Raw genomic sequence first — 21,412 nt, forward strand, 5'->3', positions numbered from 1 at the left:
ACCATCCCGGCCGCCCCATTGTAGCTGGTTACCAAGCCCCCACAGAGCGTATCTCTGCCTACGTAGATCAACACCTTCAACCCATTACATGTAGTTTCCCATCCTTCTTCAAAGACACCAACCACTTTCTTGAACGCCTGGAATCCTTACCCAATCTGTTACCCCCGGAAACCATCCTTGTAACCATTGATGCCACTTCCTTATACACAAATATTCCGCACGTCCAGGGCCTCACTGCGATGGAGCACTTCCTTTCACGCCGATCACCTGCCACCCTACCTAAAACCTCTTTCCTCATTACCTTAGCCAGCTTCATCCTGACCCACAACTTCTTCACTTTTGAAGGCCAGACATACCAACAATTAAAGGGAACAGCCATGGGTACCAGGATGGCCCCCTCGTACGCCAACCTATTCATGGGTCGCTTAGAGGAAGCCTTCTTTGTTACCCAGGCCTGCAAACCCAAAGTTTGGTATCGATTTATTGATGACATCTTCATGATCTGGACTCACAGTGAAGAAGAACTCCAGAATTTCCTCTCCAACCTCAACTCCTTTGGTTCCATCAGATTCACATGGTCCTACTCCAAATCCCATGCCACTTTCCTTGATGTTGACCTCCATCTGGCCAATGGCCAGCTTCACACGTCCGTCCACATCAAACCCACCAACAAGCAACAGTACCTCCATTATGACAGCTGGCACCCATTCCACATCAAACGGTCCCTTCCCTACAGCCTAGGTCTTCATGGCAAACGAATCTGCTACAGTCCTGAATCCCTGAACCATTACACCAACAACCTGAAAACAGCTTTCGCATCCCGCAACTACCCTCCCGACCTGGTACAGAAGCAAATAACCAGAGCCACTTCCTCATCCCCTCAAACCCAGAACCTCCCACAGAACAACCACAAAAGTGCCCCACTTGTGACAGGATACTTTTCGGGACTGGATCAGACTCTGAATGTGGCTCTCCAGCAGGGATACGACTTCCTCAAATCCTGCCCAGAAATGAGATCCATCCTTCATGAAATCCTCCCACTCCACCAAGAGTGTCTTTCCGCCGTCCACCTAACCTTCGTAACCTGTTAGTTCATCCCTATGAAATCCACAAACCACTTTCCCTACCCTCTGGCTCCTACCCTTGTAACCCCCCCCCCCCCCCCCCCCCCGGTGTAAAACCTGTCCCATGCACCCTCCCACCACCACCTACTCCAGTCCTGTAACCCGGAAGTTGTACACGATCAAAGGCAGAGCCACGTGTGAAAGCACCCACGTGATTTACTAACTGACCTGCCTACACTGTGAAGCTTTCTATGTGGGAATGACCAGCAACAAACTGTCCATTTGCATGAATGGACACAGGCGGACAGCGTTTGTTGGTAATGAGGATCACCCTGTGGCTAAACATGCCTTGGTGCACGGCCAGCACATCTTGGCACAGTGTTACACCGTCCGGTTTATCTGGATACTACCCACTAACACCAACCTGTCAGAACTCCGGAGATGGGAACTTGCCCTCCAATATATCCTCTCCTCTCGTTATCCGCCAGGCCTCAACCTCCGCTAATTTCAAGTTGCCGCCGCTCATACCTCACCTGTCTTTCAACATCTTTGCCTCTGTACTTCCGCCTCAACTGACATCTCTGCCGAATCTCTTTGCCTTTACAAATGTCTGCTTGTGTCTGTGTATGTGTGGCTGAATATGGGTGTGTGTGCGAGTGTATACCTGTCTTTTTTTCCCCCTAAGGTAAGTCTTTCCGCTCCCGGGATTGGAATGACTCCTTACCCTCTCCCTTAAAACCCACATCCTTTCGTCTTTCCTTCTCCTTCGCTCTTTCCTGATGAAGCAACCGTTGGTTGCGAAAGCTAGAATTTTGTGTGTATGTTTGTGTTTGTTTGTGTGTCTGTCGACCTGCCAGCACTTTCATTTGGTAAGTCACATCATCTTTGGCAACAGCACATGGCAGCCTGGATGGTCACCCATCCAAGTGCCGACCACGCCCGACAGCGCTTAACTTCGGTGATCTCACAGGAACCGGTGTATCCACTGTGGCAAGGCCATTGCCAAGAAAGTAATTAATGGAAACAGTATTTATTTTTTTAAGTCTACTGTTACAGTCATTAATTCCTTCTGCAGTATATTTACTTTTCTTAAAATACTTCTAATATGAGTGTTCTAGGGCAAAGGTGCTTCCTTGTTGGTGGACTATAGCATACATAGTTTCGCTTTTCCTATATTTCCTTTGTGCCATTTCTTTGCATGTTGCTGTGGACTAACAGAACATATTAAGAGAGTGAAATATAATTTTGTGTGGTGATTGCAAAATTTGCCGGTGGGAAAATAACATGCACTGAAGAATAAGGTGAATTTATTTGTTTTGTTGATATACTCTACTAAGTTTAAAAAACCAAGTAGGTCCTATGTGCAACTTATGTAACAACATAACTATCAATTATCTGTGTTTGACCTGATGGTAAAATGTTATTGTTGTAATTCATTTATTTCCGCTTACAGCAAAAATTTATTTGCCACTGATGCACCACTTATGGGACTGACTTTTTCAAACCACCAATAGAGTGGTGTAAGACTGGGTGCCAGGCTTCACACCGCACTGCCGTCTGCCCTCGTGGAGCCTCCTCTGAGAAAATGTGACGAAAATAATTTATCGTAAGACACTAGACCATTAAAAATAAGATCAGTTTACCCTGCAGCTCCATAGCATAATGGCTAACGCTCTAGGCTCGTAAGCAAAAGGCTGCGTGTTCAGTACTTACAGAACGGTAATTTTTTTTTTAAATCCTTATCAAAATTATTGTGGTCTCTATTTTTGTTTGTTTGGTTTGACTTTAAATATAATTCTTTTCTTAAATTCAATTTCTGATCCTTGAATGCCTCATTTCAATTACTGTATTAACATTATTATTTTTTACAAATTTAATGAAATGAATTTGTATTTTTAAAAAGTGTAATTGTAGTAAGGTAGCATTTACATTTTCTTCTGGTGTGAAAAGAACTTTGCATTTCAAATGTTTTTATGATGATAACCACCCAAAAAAATGTACATATCTTTTGAGGACCAAAGTAAAGTGTTGTTTTACTTTATGTACTAAACTTTGTGACCTGAAGAAAACCAAGGGCATCTTCTTACCATTTGCTATGGGACATGCACTGGCTTAATCTGGCACTGATGAGCAAATACCACAGTGTGATAAGAGTAATATCAGTTCAATGGCATGGAGACTGTTCATTAAGTGACTATGTATTAAAATGCGGTCAAGGGAGACCCATTTAATAAAGTGCAGGACTCTGTTAACATCTGTCTGCTCCACTGTAAAAACACTAAAAGTTCCTGGCAAAAAATTGTGTTTTTGAATGGCAGGGGATGTAAAAGCATATCCCGTCTTACCAAAAGTTATACAGCCATTAGTGTAAAAGATGGTAGCATCCCTGAAACTCCTGAAGAACTGAATATAAAAAAATGCCAAAGGATCATGGAGGTGATGGAAACTTTAGGATCTTGACATAAATCAATCCTAATTCATGGCTTGGGCATCAACCAAGGAGTGGTGCACATGAAAACAAGGAGAGTACATTCCATGGCAGAAAGGTGGAGATGCTGGCAGGTGGCAGCTAGCCACATTCCAACTGGTAGAATATCAGGGGGTCGATGCCCCTCATATGCAAAAAGAATGGGATACAATGGATGAGACCAAGAGATGATACTGTTGGAACTGAAAAGGTAATATACCCACCTAGGCAACGAGACTGTCTACAACACTAATCTGGAAAGTGTGTCACCAGACAAACTCCACAATGATAGACTGGGTCTAACAATTTCAAGCCAAAGATGCCACTGAACCACAAACACCATAACCATAGCCCAGCCGTGATGAGAACTAGGTCCTCATAAAGATGGGGAACAGTAGCATGATATGCATCCCAAGAGCTGTGGGCAAAGAAGCAGAGATTGGTTGGTTGGTTTGGGGGATTAAAGGGACCAGACTGCTACGGTCATCGGTCCCTTTTTCCAAATCCTAAAAACACCCACAGAGAATAAAAACAATGAACAGAATAGAGCACAGACAACACAGAACAAGAGAAACATAGATAAAGACCAGACAAGACGAACTAAAATCACGCAGAGTGTGACGGTGGTTGGCCGACCATAGGAAAAAAAAAAAAAAAAAAAAAAAAGGAAAAACCAGCCACCGAGAACACATTAAAAACTGAGTTTAAAACCGTAGGCCAAAGGCCACTATCAACACAAAACAATAAAATAACACACAAACACTCAGATTAAATGATAAAAACCCCCTGCCCGAATAAAACGTAAAACTAAGCCAGCCACAGCAGGGTCATCAGATAAAAGGGCAGGGAGCGTGTCAGGCAGTGCGAACGTCTGCCTGAGAACAGCTAAAAACGGACAAGTTAATAAAATGTGCACCACCGTCAAAACCGCCCCGCAGCGACAGAGAGGCGGGTCCTCACGGCGCAATAAATAACTGTGTGTCAGTCGGGTGTGGCCAATGCGGAGCCGACAAAGAACAACTGAATCTCTGCGAGTGGCTCGCATGGATGACTGCCACACACGCGTCGTCGCCTTGAGAGAACGGAGTTTGTTTGGCGTGGGCAGATTGTGCCATTCAGTGTCCCAAAGCGAGAGAACTTCGCGGTGTAAGACTGCCTGCAAATCAGTCTCCGGGAGGCCAATGTCCAGGATGGGTTCACTGGTGGCCTGTTTGGCCAGGCGGTCAACATGTTCATTGCCTGGGACACCGACATGACCGGGGGTCCACACAAAGACCACAGAACGGCCGCAACGGGCAAGAGTATGCAGGGACTCATGGATAGCCATCACCAGACGAGAACGAGGGAAACACTGGTCGAGAGCTCATAAACCGCTCAGGGAATCGCCACAGATGACGAAGGACTCACCTGAGCAGAAGCGGATATACTCTAGGGCACGAAAGATGGCGAACAGCTCAGCAGTAAAAACGCCGCAGCCAGCTAGCAATGAATGTTGTTCATAGTGGTCCCCTAGAGTCAGAGCATAACCGACACGACCAGCAACCATCGAGCCGTCAGTGTAAACAACGCCAGAGCCCTGATACGTGGCCAGGATGGAATAAAAGTGGCGTCGGAAGGCCTCCAGAGGGACTGAGTCCTTCGGGCCCTGAGCCAATTCGAGCCAAAGGCAAGGGCGAGGCACACACCACGGGGGTGTACGCAGAGGTGCCCGGAAAGGAGGTGGAACAGGAAAAAACCCAAGCCCGGAGAGAAGCTCTTTGACGCATACGGCGATCGGACAACCCGACCGCGGCCGACGTTCTGGCAGATGAACGACTGACCGTGGGAACAGGACACGATAATTTGGATGCCTGGGCAAGCTAAAAACATGGGCAGCATAAGCGGCCAGTAAATGTTGGCGCCTCAATCACAATGGAGGAACACCAGCCTCCACAAGTACGCTGTCCACAGGGCTAGTCCGGAAGGCACCATTGGCCAGTCGTATCCCGCTGTGTAGTATTGGGTCCAGCACCCGCAACGCAGATGGGGATGCTGAGCCATAAGCCATGCTCCCATAATCCAGACGGGACTGGATTAACGCCTGGTAGAGCCATAACAGGGTAGATCGGTCAGCGCCCCAGCCGGTGTGGCGCAAGCATCTCAGAGCACCTGTTTAAGCTGCCGAATATGGGGCAGCCAAGTCAACCGGGCATCAAAAACTACACCCAAAAACCTGTGGGTCTCCACCATAGCAAGAAGTTCGTTGTCAAGAGAAAGCCGCGGTTCAGGATGGACCGTTCAGCGCCGGCAGAAATGCATAACGCGGGTCTTGGCGGCCGAAAACTGAAAACCATGCGCTACAGCCCAAGACTGCGCCTTGCGGATTGTGCCCTGTAGCAGCTGCAATGCCAATAGAGCTGTAGTAAAGGCAGAAGTCGTCAGCATACAGGGAAGCGGAGACAGAATTTCCCACGGCCGCAGCGAGCCTGTTAATGGCTATTAAAAACAGGCAGACACTTAAAACAGAACCCTGTGGCACACCATTCTTCTGGACGTGGGAGGAACTATATGAGGCTGCGACTTGCACGCGGAAGGTACGATACGACAGAAAATTGCGGATAAAGATCGGCAGAGGGCCCCGAAGGCCCCATCCATGAAGCGTAGAAAGGATGTGATGATGCCATGTCGTATCGTACGCCTTCTGCATGTCGAAAAAGACAGCGACCAGGTGCTGACGGCGGGCAAAGGCAGTACGGACGGCCGACTCCAGGCTCACCCGATTGTCGGTGGCAGAGCGGCCTTTACGGAACCCACCCTGAGACGGAGCCAGAAGGCCCCGAGACTCCAGTACCCGATTCAAGCGCCGGCTCACCATCCATTCAAGCAACTTGCAAAGAACGTTGGTGAGGCTAATGGGATGGTAGCTATCCACCTCCAAAGGGTTCTTGTCCGGTTTCAGAATAGGGATAACAATACTTTCCCGCCATTGCGACGGAAACTCACCCTCAACCCAAATACGGTTGTAAAGGTTGAGGAGCTGTCGCTGGCAGTCCACTGAAAGGTGTTTCAGCATCTGACAGTGGATGCCATCTGGCCCAGGAGCGGTATCAGGGCAAGCGGCTAGGGCACTGCGAAATTCCCACTCACTGAATGGAACATTGTAAGATTCTGGATGGTGGGTGCGAAACGAAAGTCTCCGACATTCCATCCGCTCTTTAATGGAGCGGAAGGCCAGGGGGTAATTCGCAGAAGCAGAACTCATAGCAAAATGCTCTGCCAAGCAGTTTGCAATGACGCAGGAGTCAGTACAAACTCCTCCATTCAGTGAGAGCGCAGGGATGCTGACAGGGGTTCGATAGCCGTAGAGGCGTCGGATCTTGGCCCAGACCTGCGATGGAGAGACATGGAGGCCAATGGTGGACACATACCGCTCCCAGCACTCCTGCTTGCTTTGGCGGATAAGGCGGCGGGCCCGCGCACGCAGCCGTTTGAAGGAGATGAGTTGGTCAATGCAGGGATGTCGCTTGTGACGCTGGAGCGCCCGCTGGTGATCTTTAATCGCTGCAGCGATCTCAGGCGACCACCAAGGCACAGTACGCCGCCGAGGGGACCCAGAAGAACAGGGAATGGCAGATTCGGTGGCAGTAACGATGCCGGTGGTGACCGATTGAACCACCGCATCAATGTCATCACTAGAGAGAGGCTCAATAGTGGCAGTGGAGGAAAACAAGTCCCAGTCAGCCTTATTCATAGCCCACCTGCAAGGGCGCAGAGAAGACTGACGCTGTGGCAGTGACAGAAAGATCGGAAAGTGGTCACTTCCACACAGGTCATCATGCACTCTCCATTGGACAGACGCTAAGAGGCTAGAGCTGCAGATCGAAAGGTCAATGGCGGAGTACGTGCCATGCGCCACGCTAAAGTGTGTGGAGGAACCATCATTTAAAAGCAAAAGATCGAGCTGTGCTAATAAATGCTCAATGGTGGCGCCTCGACCTGTCACCACTGACCCACCACACAGAGGGTTATGGGTGTTGAAGTCGCCCAATAACAAGAAAGGTGGCGGCAATTGGGCTGTCAGAGCTTCAAGGACATGCTGCGTGACAGCACCATCCGGTGGAAGGTAAAGACTGCAGACGGTAACAGCCTGTGGCGTCCACACACCAACAGCAACAGCCTCTAAAGCTGTTTGTAGAGGTACAGACTCGCTGTGAAGAGAGTTAAGGACGTATATGCAGACGCCACCAGACACCCTTTCATAAGCTGCCCGGTTCTTATAATAACCCCGATAGCCACGGAGGGCAGGGTTCGCATTGCTGGAAACCAAGTTTCCTGAATAGCAATGCAGAAGAAAGGGTGAAGGCTGATAAGTTGTCGGAGCTCAGCTAGATGGTGGAAGAAACCGCTGCAGTTCCACTGGAAGATGGTATTGTCCATGTCTGAGAGAGGCGTGACGGGATTTAGAAGGCAGATTACGCTGCTGGGTCACCTGCTGCCTCCAATTGAGCACCGGTGCTAGTGCTATCCATGGCGTCTGAGGGACCGGCGAGATCGAGGTCCTCAGCACACGCCAGAATCTCCACCTCGGCCTCAGACACAGAGCTGGAAGGGTGCGGTGGGGTGGCTGCCACCGTGAGTTCCTTGGGTTTAGAGCTCTTCTTCTTGGATTTCTCACGCTGCTCCTTGGGTTTAACTGGCTGGGAGGGCTTCACTGATTCAGTCTCCGGGACTGAGGAGGATCGTGAAGCTCTACGACCAGCGGATTGTGGGCACCTATGCAACTGTCGGTCGTCACCCTTCCCGCTGGTGGAAACCTGGGAAGGGAGGGACCCAAGGGACCCCTTGTGAGCGTGAGAAGCCGAAGAAGTTGGACACTTCTCCGGCTTAGAAGCGGGGACGGATGTCCCCGATGGGTGGGAGGATGTTGCTCCTGAGGTAGGTGGTGCAGGAGCAACCGGTTGGGTAGAGCCCCCCAAAGGCAAGGGGGCAGGAGTAGTTGTACTGCTCATCGATCTGGCTGGAAGTCTCGAAACTGATGGGGCTAGCACAGTTGCTGTAGCAGCTGCGTAAGAAGACATCATTCGCACAGGATGTAGTCTGTCATATTTCCTTTTGGCCTCAGTATAGGTCAGCCGGTCCAGGGTCTTATATTCCATGATTTTGCGCTCTTTCTGAAAGACTTTGCAGTCTGGCGAGCAAGGTGAATGATGCTCTCCACAGTTGACACAGATGGGAGGCGGGGCACATGCAGTATTGGGATGTGATGGGCGTCCGCAATCCCGACAGGTGAGGCTGGAAGTGCAGCGGGAAGACATATGGCCGAACTTGCAGCACTTAAAGCACCACATCGGGGGAGGGATATAGGGCTTGACGTCACAACGGTACACCATCACCTTGACCTTCTCCGGTAATGTATCACCCTCGAAGGCCAAGATGAAGGCACCGGTAGCAACCTGATTGTCCCTCGGACCCCGATGAACGCGCCGGACGAAATGAACACCTCTACGCTCTAAGTTGGCGCGCAGCTCGTCATCAGACTGCAAAAGGAGGTCCCTATGGAAAATAACACCCTGGACCATATTTAAACTCTTATGTGGTGTAATGGTAACGTTAACATCCCCCAACTTGTCACAAGCAAGTAACCTGCGTGACTGGGCGGAGGATGCCGTTTGTATCAGTACTGACCCAGAGCGCATTTTGGACAAGCCCTCCACCTCCCCAAACTTGTCCTCTAAATGCTCGACGAAGAACTGAGGCTTTGTGGATAGAAATGACTCCCCTTCAGCTCTTGTGCAAACTAAGAATCGGGGCGAATAACTGTTACCTCCATCCTGAGACTTACGCTCTTCCCACGGCGTGGCCAGAGAGGGGAACATTTTCGGATCGTACTTCTGAGCATTAAATTGAGCCCGAGAATGCTTAGAGAGTGCTGGCGGCTGGCCGCCAGCGAGAGATGATGTACCACGCATCATTGCGGGTCATCCACCCTGATGCCACCTAATCCGACCAAGGGCCCTCACCACGGGCGCCACCCAGCCGCAACAATAGCCACCTGGCAGGATGGCCATTGCCGGGAGTCCCGATGCCCCAGGAAGGTGGGCATCTACTACTTGGCATACGTGGGGAGTTAACGGCGCAGGCATCAGTAGAGCGATCCCTGTGTTGTCAGGGGGCTACAACCAACAGGGTACATGGCGGCCCTACCACAATGGACTGGCTACCGTGCTGGATCTTAGGCGCAAAAATGTCCAAGGTCGTCGTCGCAGTTAAAAGCAACACTGCAGAGTGCAGCGTGGTAATCGCACCCAGTGACGTATCCTCGCCCAAGAGATGGAAAACGAGCGGGACACCATTGAAACGACGAAAAAGTCGGCTAAAGGTCTCAATGCACGACGGATACAAGCACCATGTAAGGCGCCCTTCCCCAATTGGCTCGCTCTTCGGAATAATTTAGAGAGATGGAGGTCAAACCCGAGAGGGGACCATCACATAAGGCCGAAACATTTGAGACTCCTTTTAGTCGCCTCTTACGACAGGCAGGAATACCGCGGGCCTATTCGAACCCCCGAACCCGCAGGGGGAAAGAAGCAGAGAGTGTTAAGCTTCTGTATGCAGCTAGTCTTTAGCTGATGAATATGGGGCAGATAAGTAAGCTTTTTATCATAAAGAAAGTGAAAAAACAGGACTTTGCAACAACTTCCAAGCACTGGGTACTCAAGCAGAGTTCTGGGTCAGGATGGATCGTAGAACGACAGAAACGCATGACCTATTGTAGTACAACAACAGAAATGCACGACCTACATTTTCGCAGGAGAGAAATGGAAACTATGGAAAATGGGCCATGCAGAGGCCCATTGAATGGTGCTATGAGTGGGAGCTGATAGTGGGTTGGGATTTGGGGGAGGGGACCAAATAGCAAGGTCAGTGGTCCCATTGGATTAAGGAACGATGTGGAAGGAAGTCAGCTGTGCCCTTTCAAAGGGATAATCCCAGCATTTGCCTGAAGCAATTTAGTGAAATCACAGAAAACCTAAATCAGGATGGCCAGAGGCATCTCTGTATCATCATCATCCTGAAAGTGAGTCCAGTGAATGTGAGCTGCACCAAACGCATAATATGTTATCAATATACAGCACAAGGGCAACCAGTGGCCTGACAAAGGTCACAAGGCCTTTGACTATAATGACGAAGAGCGTGACACTCGGGACAGAGCCCTATGGGATGCCTTACACTTGGGCTTGTGGAGAGCTGAGTGAAGTATCAACTCAAATCCAGAACAGCCAGTGGGATAAAAACAGATGACTAAAAATCAGGAGGGAGGTTTGAAAGCCCCAATCACTGACAGTAAGTAAAATGTGATGGCGCCAAGTAGTGCCATATGCCTCAAGTAGGTCAAAAATGACTGCACTGAGGTGCTGGCATTTAGAAAAGCCTGTAGGATTGCTGTTTCCAACCAGACCAGGTGGTCAGTTGTGGATCGTCCCTCCCAGAAACCACAATAATAGGGGTATAAAAGGGCCCGAACTCTAGAATCCAGCATAATCTGCTGGCAACCATCCTTTCAAGCAGTTTAAAGAGCATGCTATTGAGGCTAATCAGGTGGTAGTTGTCAACGGACATTCAGTTTTTGCCTGGCCTAAGGACTGGGATGACGATACTATATCACCATTGCACAACGAAGACACTTCAACCCAAATAAGGTTGAAGGCCATATAGCCTTTGCGTAGCATTCAGGTGTTGGATCATCTGATTATAAACTGAATCAGGGCCTGGAGCCACATAATGAAATGAGGCAAGAGCCTGAAGCAGTTCCAACTCAGTGAAAGATTCATTACATAATTCGTCTTGGTGGGGAGCGGGGGTTGAAACACAGGGGGATGTCTTCAATTTCTTGTTTCTGCAGCAGATAGGTATTCGGATAAGCAGAAGATGCCGATGCTGTCACAAAGTGAGTCACAAGGTGTTCAGCAAAAAGCGAAGCATTGGTACAACGAATGTATTGAGGGACAAGACCTGGAATGGTCCTTGATCATTGGTGGCCCACAGGACTATGCAGCCTGGCCCACACCTTGGATGAAGAGCACACATTCCCAGGCACAAGAAATATCACCCTAGCACTCTCAGCATTCTTTCTTACTGTGTATAGTTAGGTAGTGGGTCTTAGCACAAATTTGCTTAGAAGTTATAAGGTTTGTCTGCAAAGGATGTCACTTGGAACTTTGCAGGGCTCTTCAGCGATCCTGAATAGTTACTGCAGTGTCTTTGGTCCGCGATGGGACTGGCCGGCAATGGATGGGACTTATAGACATGGGTCACATAATCTAACAACGAGAGAGTGAAGAGAACAGCATACAATTGCAATTTGGCTCTTCAAAGCATCCAATGTGGTAGTCAGTCCATATGGTGATGGCAAGGAAGCAACAGGATCACCGGAAAGTTCTTACTGTCACAAAAATCATCATGTAGTGACCAATGCAGCGAAGCCACGAGGCTGGGGGAAAGAGATCGTTAGCTCAATAGCCGAAAAGGTGCCATTTGCGGCATTAAAGTGGGTACATAAACTATCACTGGCAAGACACCGATCGAGGTTGGTAAGAAGCTGGTCTAGTAGGAGGCCCTACCAGAGAAACTTGTACTCCCCCTAAGAGAGTGGTGTGCACTGAAATCCCCAAGTAGAAGAAAATGGGTGGAAAGTTGTTGGATTGTGGTGGTCAACTCAGAGTAAGTAAGTGGCATGCCTGTCAGTACGTAAACATTGTAAATGGTGATCACTGAGGTCAGCTGCATTCACATTGCTATAGCTTCCAACGTCGTACATAAGGACCACACACTAAGGACATCTGCGAACCTGTGTACGTATACCACCAGATGCCCTCTCATGGTCAGCATGGCTCTGATAGGATGCGCAAGAACCATGGATCATTGGGGAATGGTCATCAGTGAAGTGTGAATCTTGTAGAGCAACACAAATTGTAGAAGAGGAGGAAATAAGGTGTTGAAGTTCCAGTATCCACTACAGTTCCACTGAATGATCATATTACGAGTGTAAAGGTTATGCATGCAGGTGACATGAGGACTATCTTTCACCACTGGCAGTGAAACGACATCAGTGAGCATTGGTTCAGACAATATTGAGGATATTCAACCCAATTGTCAATGATTTGATTATTGCCACAAGGTGTTTTGAAACAAAATTACTCCATTTTCAAGTGCTAAAAGCAAGGAAACTAGATAAAACAAGCCTCTTTACACTGAAACACATATAAGGAATACAGGTGTCCTGTGTTATAACCCACTTTTAAAAAATGTTTATGCCATTAGACCTCATCACACCTAAAATAGCTGAATACGTGCATTGTCAACTCAAACCATAAAACATCACAAGCTGGTGCATCCACCGTTCCTGAGGTACAACTGCAGACTGAAAGCCACTACCATCACCTACCAATGATAATATTTACTTAAAGCCTAATGCTCAGCACCAATGATACTAATGTCTGTCATAAAAATCTTTTAGAGATTCCTATCTGGTCCTAGCCCATTCTAACTTAAAACTAACTCTACACTGCAATCTAAATGGAAACAATATGCATAAATCCTACATCACTAGATAAAATATGTTGGTGGCTGCTTCTTAAGGATATCAATAAACTGTGTGCATCAACTCCCTTTAGACACTTCTGTCCTCTCAGTTAAAACACCAATGCAGTCCTCTTTCGTTGTTGTTGTTGTCTTCAGTCCTGAGACTGGTTTGATGCAGCTCTCCATGCTAGTCTATCCTTTGCAAGCTTTTTCATCTCCCAGTACTTACTGCAACCTACATCCTTCTGAATCTGCTTAGTGTATTCATCTGTTGGTCTCCCTCTACGATTTTTACCATCCACGCTGCCCTCCAATGCTAAATTTGTGATCCCTTGATGCCTCAGAACATGTCCTACCAACCGGTGCCTTCTTCTTGTCAAGTTGTGCCACAAACTCCTCTTCTCCCCAATTCTATTCAATACCTCCTCATTATTTACGTGATCTACCCATCTAATCTTCAAAACTACTTATTGTCCATGTTTCCCTTCCATACATGGCTACACTCCATACAAATACTTTCAGAAACGACTTCCTGACATTTAAATATATACTCAATGTTAACAAATTTCTCTTCTTCAGAAATGCTTTCCTTGCCATTGCCAGTCTACATTTTATATCCTCTCTACTTCGACCGTCATCAGTTATTTTGCTCCCCAAATAGCAAAACTCCTTTACTACTTTAAGTGTCTCATTTCCTAATCTAATTCCCTCAGCATCACCCGACTTAATTCGACTACATTCCATTATCCTCGTTTTGCTTTTGTTGATGTTCATCTTATATCCTCCTTTCAAGACACTGTCCATTCCGTTCAACTGCTCTTCCAAGTCCTTTGCTGTCTCTGACAGAATTACAATGTCATCGGTGAACCTCAAAGTTTTTATTTCTTCTCCATGGATTTTAATACCTACTCGGAATTTTTCTTTTGTTTCCTTTACTGCTTGCTCAATATACAGATTGAATAACATCGGGGACAGGCTACAACCCTGTCTCACTCGCTTCCCAATCGCTGCTTCCCTTTCATGCCCCTCAACTCAAAATCTTTATCTAAGTCTACAAATGCTAGAAATAAAGGTTTGCCATTCCTTAATCTATTTTCTAAGGTAAGTCGTAGGGTCAGTATTGCCTCACGTGTTCCAACATTTCTGCGGAATCCAAACTGATCTTCACCGAGGTCGGTTTCTACCAGTTTTTCCATTCATCTGTAAAGAATTTGCGTTAGTATTTTGCAGCTGTGACTTATTAAACTGATAGTTCGGTAATTTTCACATCCGTCAACACCTGCTTCCTTTGGGATTGGAATTATTATATTCTTCTTGAAGTCTGAGGGTATTTCACCTGTTTCATACATCTTGCTCACATGATGGTAGAGTTTTGTCAGGACTGGCTCTCCCAAGGCCGTCAGTAGTTCCAATGGAATGTTGTCTACTCCCGGGGCCTTGTTTCAACTCAGGTCTTTCAGTGCTCTGTCAAACTCTTCACGTAGTATCGTATCTCCCATTTCATCTTCATCTACATCCTCTTCCATTTCCATAATATTGTCCTCAAGTACATCGCCCTTGTATAGACCCTCTATATACTCCTTCAACCTTTCTGCTTTCCCTTCTTTGCTTAGAACTGGGTTTCCATCTGAGCTCTTTATATTCATACAAGTAGCTCTCTTTTCTCCAAAGGTCTCTTTAATTTTCCTGTAGGCAGTATCTATCTTACCCCTAGTGAGATAAGCCTCTACATACTTACATTTATCCTCTAGCCATTCCCTGCTTAGCCATTTTGCACTTCCTGTTGATCTCATTTTTGAGACGTTTGTATTCCCTTTTGCTGCTTCATTTACTACATTTTTATATTTTCTCCTTTCATCAATTAAATTCAATATTTCTTCTGTTACCCAAGGATTTCTACTAGCCCTCGTCTTTTTACCTACTTGATCCTCTGCTGCCTTCACTACTTCATCCCTCAGAGCTACCCATTCTTCTTCTACTGTATTTCTTTCCCCCCATTCCTGTCAATTGTTCCCTTATGCTCTACCTGAAACTCTGTACAACCTCTGGTTTAGTCAGTTTATCCAGGTCCCATCTCCTTAAATTCCCACCTTTTTGCAGTTTCATCAGTTTTAATCTACAGTTCATAACCAATAGATTGTGGTCAGAGTCCACATCTGCACCTGGAAATGTCTTACAATTTAAAACCAGGTTCCTAAATCTCTGTCTTATCATTATATAATCTATCTGATACCTTCTAGTATCTCCAGGATTCTTCCATGTATACGACCTTCTTTTACAGGGTGTATATGGGGACAAGGAAAAAAAAATTCCCGGATTATTCCCGGATATCCCGTTTAAAAAATATGCTTTTTCTCGGGCGAAAATACACTTTTTCTGTGCTAAGTGACAGTAGGTTTTCCGTAGATTTTCCCTCAGAACTGTAGAACTTATCAATCCTTTGAATGGTTAACGTTTTATACAATCGCGTAGAACTTCCCGGAAAAAAAAGACGGGGCAAAGAAGTTTTGGAGAGACTTTTAATTAAAAAAAAATAGGGAAGTTTTGGAAAGACCTTTGATTTGCAGCAACATATACGCAGCAACATATTCGAATTGCACCAAACACAGTGCGTTAGTTTCTGGAGCGTTGAAACCGAGGTTGCGATGTCCTTTTGTAAGCAAGTCTTATCTCAAGCCACGAGATCTCGTCAGCCGATGACAGTAGCTATTCAGAGCATACGACACGTGTTATAGTCAGCCAATAGCAAGATCACTGGTTACATAGCCTGAACACGCAAGACGAAAAGTTAATGGTTTACATTAATGTACACAGTACCGTATATCTACAAGAAAAGCTAAGCTTTCACATAAAATATTAGTCTCTAAGATTAACACGCTACATCAGAAGCTAAGCTTTCACATGTAATATTGATCTTTTTTTGGTTGTGTTATACTTTAAGACACATCACACAAATGTGCCAGTAAATTTAAAGTTATGACATAAATGTCTCGGCTCGAAATTCTTGTAAGTGGCTGGTCCTCAAACTGTTCAGTTTCGAACGCTCTGTGATTTAGATATCCATTCCACTTTCTCACACGTAACATAATTCATCTTGCATAAAAAGAAATTTACTTTGAAAGTAACTCTTTTCTAAGCACCGTTCGCAATACTATCCGGAGACTGTTAGAAATAGGTTCGATTTACCAACTGCCAGAGAGCGCCAGAAAACAGGCATAATTGTGCGTGTGCAACTGCAGTGGTGTAGGAAGCCCGTATGTTCGTGTGTATAAAGCACAAAGAGAGCTTACATTACACCATAAAAAAAAACAGGGCATCAGAGGATACTCCAAAGAGCATTGAAATTTCGTAAACCATACTAAAATGCATAATTCGGCTTGAAGTGCAAATTGGCTTTTTCCAGATTCACAATGAAGTAGGTCCGATCTGATATTAAGCTTTTCAGTGTGGTTTTTGGGATGTAAATTTTCTTGGAGTACCAGTACTCTACGATCTCATTTTTGGTTCTTTATTATGACATAATACCATATATGGCAGACAACTAACTTGGAAATGAAATAAAATCAGAAAACTGAAATTAATCATATACTTTTGCCCTCCGTAATTATGTGAATATCTTAGTTCACTTGATAGCTCCCAGCCACAGAAATCCGTTTTGTTTTTATTAGACGTGAAAGCTGTACACGAAGAGAAGCAGCGAAATCACTTTACCGTACGTAAACACGGGTCATGTGGAGGTTAACCCCCTCCCCACTACGACTCAGACAACTCTGTGCAAACATAAATCTGGCAGCTAGGGCGCGCGAGAAAAATTTTTCTCGTTTGCATCTGGCTGCTTGCTGCTACTACCGATACAGCTAACAGCCAAACTTCAAGTAGAGGGCGAAGGTACTGCTTATACGCGAGTCAAATGCGCATGCGCAACAGACAGCTGGCAATTGGTCAAACAAACATAATGTGAAGTTGTGACGTCATGCTCATAGCAAGCAGCAAGGTTACTAAGCAGTTTATTGTTACGAAGAATTACAGTCTGCGCCCTACGGCCTTTTGCAGACGCTTGTGCATGCACGGTTTTTTGTTGTTGTAAATTGCACATTTCCTTTGCCACTAAAGTTTTATTTTTTCACCTCTCGTTTATATTTTATTGCTGCAGTATCATTCTCCAGTAGCAGGATACAATAACATTCTTTGCTAGAGAATCAATTCTGCAGTCAAAATTACAAAAATTTACTGAAAGCTAAAACAATGAAAAATTCCAGGAATTCCAAAAAATTCCCGGGTTTTTCCCGGGTGAAAAAATTCCCGGGGTTTTTCTCGGATTTCCCGGGTCGTATACACCCTGTTTTATGATTCTTGAACCAAGTGTTAGCTATGATTAAGTTATGCTCTGTGCAAAATTCTACCTGACGGCTTCCTCTTTCATTCTCACCCCCAATCCATATTCACCCACTATATTTCCTTCTCTCCCTTTTCCTACTCTCGAATTCCAGTCACCCATGACAATTAAATTTTCGTCTCCCTTCACTACCTGAATAATTTCTTTTATCTCATCATACATTTCATCAATTCCTTCATCATCTGCAGAGCTAGTTGGCATATAAACTTGTACTACTGTAGTAGGCATGGGCTTCGTGTCTATCTTGGCCACAATAATGCATTCACTATGCTGTTGGTAGTAGCTTACCCACACTCCTATTTTTTTATTCATTATTAAACCCACTCCTGCATTACCCCTATTTGATTTTGTATTTATAACCCTGTATTCACCTGACCAGAAGTCTTGTTCCTCCTGCCACCGAATTTCACTAATTCCCACTATATCAAACTTTAACCTATCCATTTCCCTTTTTAAATTTTCTAACCTACCTGCCCGATTAAGGGATCTGACATTCCACGCTCCGACCCGTAGAATGCCAGTTTTCTTTCTCTTGATAACGACGTCCTCTTGAGTAGTCCCCACCCGGAGATCCGAATGGGGGACTATTTTACCTCAGGAATACTATACCCAAGAGGACGCCATCATCATTTAACCATACAGTAAAGCTGCATGCCCTCGGGAAAAATTATGGCTGTAGTTTCCCCTTGCTTTCAGCCGTTCGCAGTACCAGCACAGCAAAACCGTTTTGGTTAGTGTTGCAAGGCCAGATCAGTCAATCATCCAGACTGTTGCCCCTGCAACTACTGAAAAAGCTGCTGCCCCTCTTCAGGAACCACACGTTTGTCTGGCCTCTCAACAGATACCCCTCCGTTGTGGTTGTACCTACGGTACGGCCATCTGTATCGCTGAGGCACGCAAGCCTCCCCACCAACGGCAAGGTCCATGGTTCATGCCTCTTTCAAGGCACAATAAAATCTCTACCATCTCTAAATTTCATAGCAACCACCTTTTCTCTTCAACATGTAACACCCTCGTGCTTTCCGTTATATCCCCCAATGAATGATGCTCATTCTTGAGACGCTTTGCTACAACTGACGAGCCGTTCTCTCTATTATTATGCTCTTTAAATCTATCTTTAAAATTCCACCCCATCTGCCCCATATATCACTCCAAAATCTTGACACTTTACTTCGTACACTCCCAATTTACTCATCCAGTTATATGCTGTGTCGATCTTATGCATCAGCCTCTGTCCGAATTTGTTATTGGTCTTGAAAGCAATTCTAACCCCATTCTTGTTGAACAACCTCATTAATTTGAGATGGTCTCCCTATATAGCATGACTCTATATGTGTCTGGATTTTTATCATTTTGCTTCTTACCATGCCTAACTGCTACAGCCAACCGATCTATCAAACCCATGTCAAAACCGTTTTCTACTGCTGTTTGTCAATCGGTTTTCATTTCCTCATTCTTGTTTTCCAGACTTTGAGGTATGGAATTAGCCCTGTGCATTGCATTTTTGAAAAATGCTAATTTATGTTTATGGGGTTGGCTTGAGGACTTACTAATAACCACCCCCGTGAATGTGGATTTCCTAAAAATTCCTATCTCGAGCTTGTTATTCTTATTCTCAATCCTCAGTCCAGGTAATTTAAAACTCCATGCTCTACTGTAAAAACCATGTCCTTATGCATCTTATAGATGTCATTTACAAACTCATTTATTTCTTCCTCGGACCCCTGATATTTTATGAAAATATCATCAACATCTCTTCTGTACATCTGCCATCTGCCCTGCTAACGCACATCCCATTGCTAAACCCTTATCCTGCACATAAAACTTACCATTAAACTTAAAATAGTTGAAAGATAAAATAAACTTTAATAACCTTATAAAGTCATCTGTTTCCACATCAAATATTTTACCATGCTCATGTCAGTTATTTTCTATAATGTCTATCATGTCTTCCACTGGCACAGAAGTATACAGATTAGCTACATCTAATGAGGCCAGCCTTGCACTGTCATATAAGTTGTTTTCTTGTACCAACTGTGCTACCTCCTTACCATTTTTAACTGAAAAGGTTTCATTATAAGTATACCATTTTCGAAGTATCTCACTTAATAATTTCAGTAATCTTGCTCCAGGTCCTCTTCTTCCATTCACCATGCTTGAAATCTACTAGTAAGGTCATATTTAGCTTCTACTCGTGGTTGCACGGTTCCTCTCATTCCTTACCTGCACCTATCTGTGAATTTGTTGCAGCAGATAGCTGGTAGGAAAGCCAAGCAGAAACCTACTGGCTGCATACAATGTAACTATTCCAAGAATTGGGATAAGGTCTTAATTTTGAATGAAAGGTGGAAATACTGGCAAAGCTTCAGTATATTCTGAACCTTGAAAATGTACACGTTCACTGCCAAGCCCGTGCTCATCTTAACACAGTCATGCACAAACCCTTTCATCCACGTATCATATTTCCCAAAATCTAAACAGCTACTAAGCACGGATAGTTCTTAAATGAAAATGCTCGCCATACTATCAAGTTTATCAGTGTCTAATGCACTCAAGTTTTTAGTCACTGATCTGCTCAATATGCCACATGGAATTACTGTCTTTCCTCACACACAAAATTACTTAAAAAATCCGTACTTTCTAGAAAACACACTAGAATAAATATGTCATTACTTTAAAACACTTTTGAAGCAAGTAGCACAACTAAAACCATCAAATTATAGCTACCTTTGGAGCTCAGACTACACACCATTGGAAGGCTGGCTCCAACTGCTTTGGATTGCTGTAAACATTCTACATCTCCAAGAGAAAAGACGCGCAAAGGATACTCCGTTCTGATTGGTCAGTTTTCTTTAAGGCCAATTGAAAAACATTATTCTTCCGCGTTAGTCCACGCTTTTGACGACTAACCAATTAACAAATAACACACTTTCGAACTGTACTTTTTCCCGACATAAATATTTATCATTCTGATAATTTGTTTATACTTCACATAATTAACTAATTTCATTTGCACTTGAATTAGTTTTCCTTTTACCATAAACTTACTTAAGATATTATGATATAAAATTCCGTGTCGTACAACATTCATCACTAGAAAAACGATCTACATATTTACTTTAGACCTCATTCACCCATCATTCGCACTACTAAAAGCATACACAAAACTGTAGAAACATAAATAAACAAACAAAGCTTTCAAGCAATAAACAGAACAATTCACAAAATCACTAATTCTCTTGACCTGTTTCTTGAATGTCTCTGTGAACTACCGTCCTCTAGCAGATGAAAATTAGAACTACGTACTTGACTGAAACCACTTCAGACAATCTGTCACAATGTACGCATGAGTCATTCTCCCGACACACAGGCTCTAGACAGGAGCAATATAATAATAGCTGTGTTCCCCTTATCCCTTTTTAGTACCAACATATCATTTTCTTCCAGCTTCCAATTTACCTGTTTTAATACCTTCGATTCTCTGCTCTCCCTCTCAACTGACAATTCCTTTTGAATTTTTTATATGCTAAATTACACCACAAACAGCAACAAAGAGCAACATTCATAAAATAGTGGCGGAAACCAAAACTATTGCTGACAGTTTAAAAAATGTCGAGGGAGGAACAGTGTAATTTAGCCTATAAGGCAAATAAAACCTGGACCTGAGGATTGAGAATAAGAATAACAAGCTCGTTCACAGGGGCCATTATTGGTAAGTCCACACGCCACCCTCATAAATATTAAATAACATTTTTTTAAAAAATTCCATACCTCCAAGTCCAGAAAGCAAGAATGAGGGAATGAAAACCCTTAGACAAACAGCAGTGGAAAACAGTTTTTACGCAGGTTTGATCGCTTGGATGTAACGGTTAGGCATGGTAAGAAGCAAAATGATAAAAATCCAGAATAATATAAAGTCATGCT

At 44.9% G+C, this 21,412-nt stretch overlaps 1 protein-coding gene and 1 pseudogene across 2 annotated transcripts in view; both read right to left on the reverse strand.

The window, feature by feature from the left end:
• The window catches only part of LOC126260044 (uncharacterized), a 350,981-nt gene that overhangs the window by 238,613 nt on the left and 90,956 nt on the right, over positions 1-21,412 (reverse strand). The window lies entirely within an intron of this gene.
• LOC126261134 (5S ribosomal RNA) lies at positions 1,951-2,068 on the reverse strand (annotated as a pseudogene).

The sequence above is a fragment of the Schistocerca nitens genome, chromosome 5, assembly GCF_023898315.1.
Source record: "Schistocerca nitens isolate TAMUIC-IGC-003100 chromosome 5, iqSchNite1.1, whole genome shotgun sequence".
NCBI classification, from domain to species: Eukaryota; Metazoa; Arthropoda; class Insecta; order Orthoptera; family Acrididae; genus Schistocerca; species Schistocerca nitens.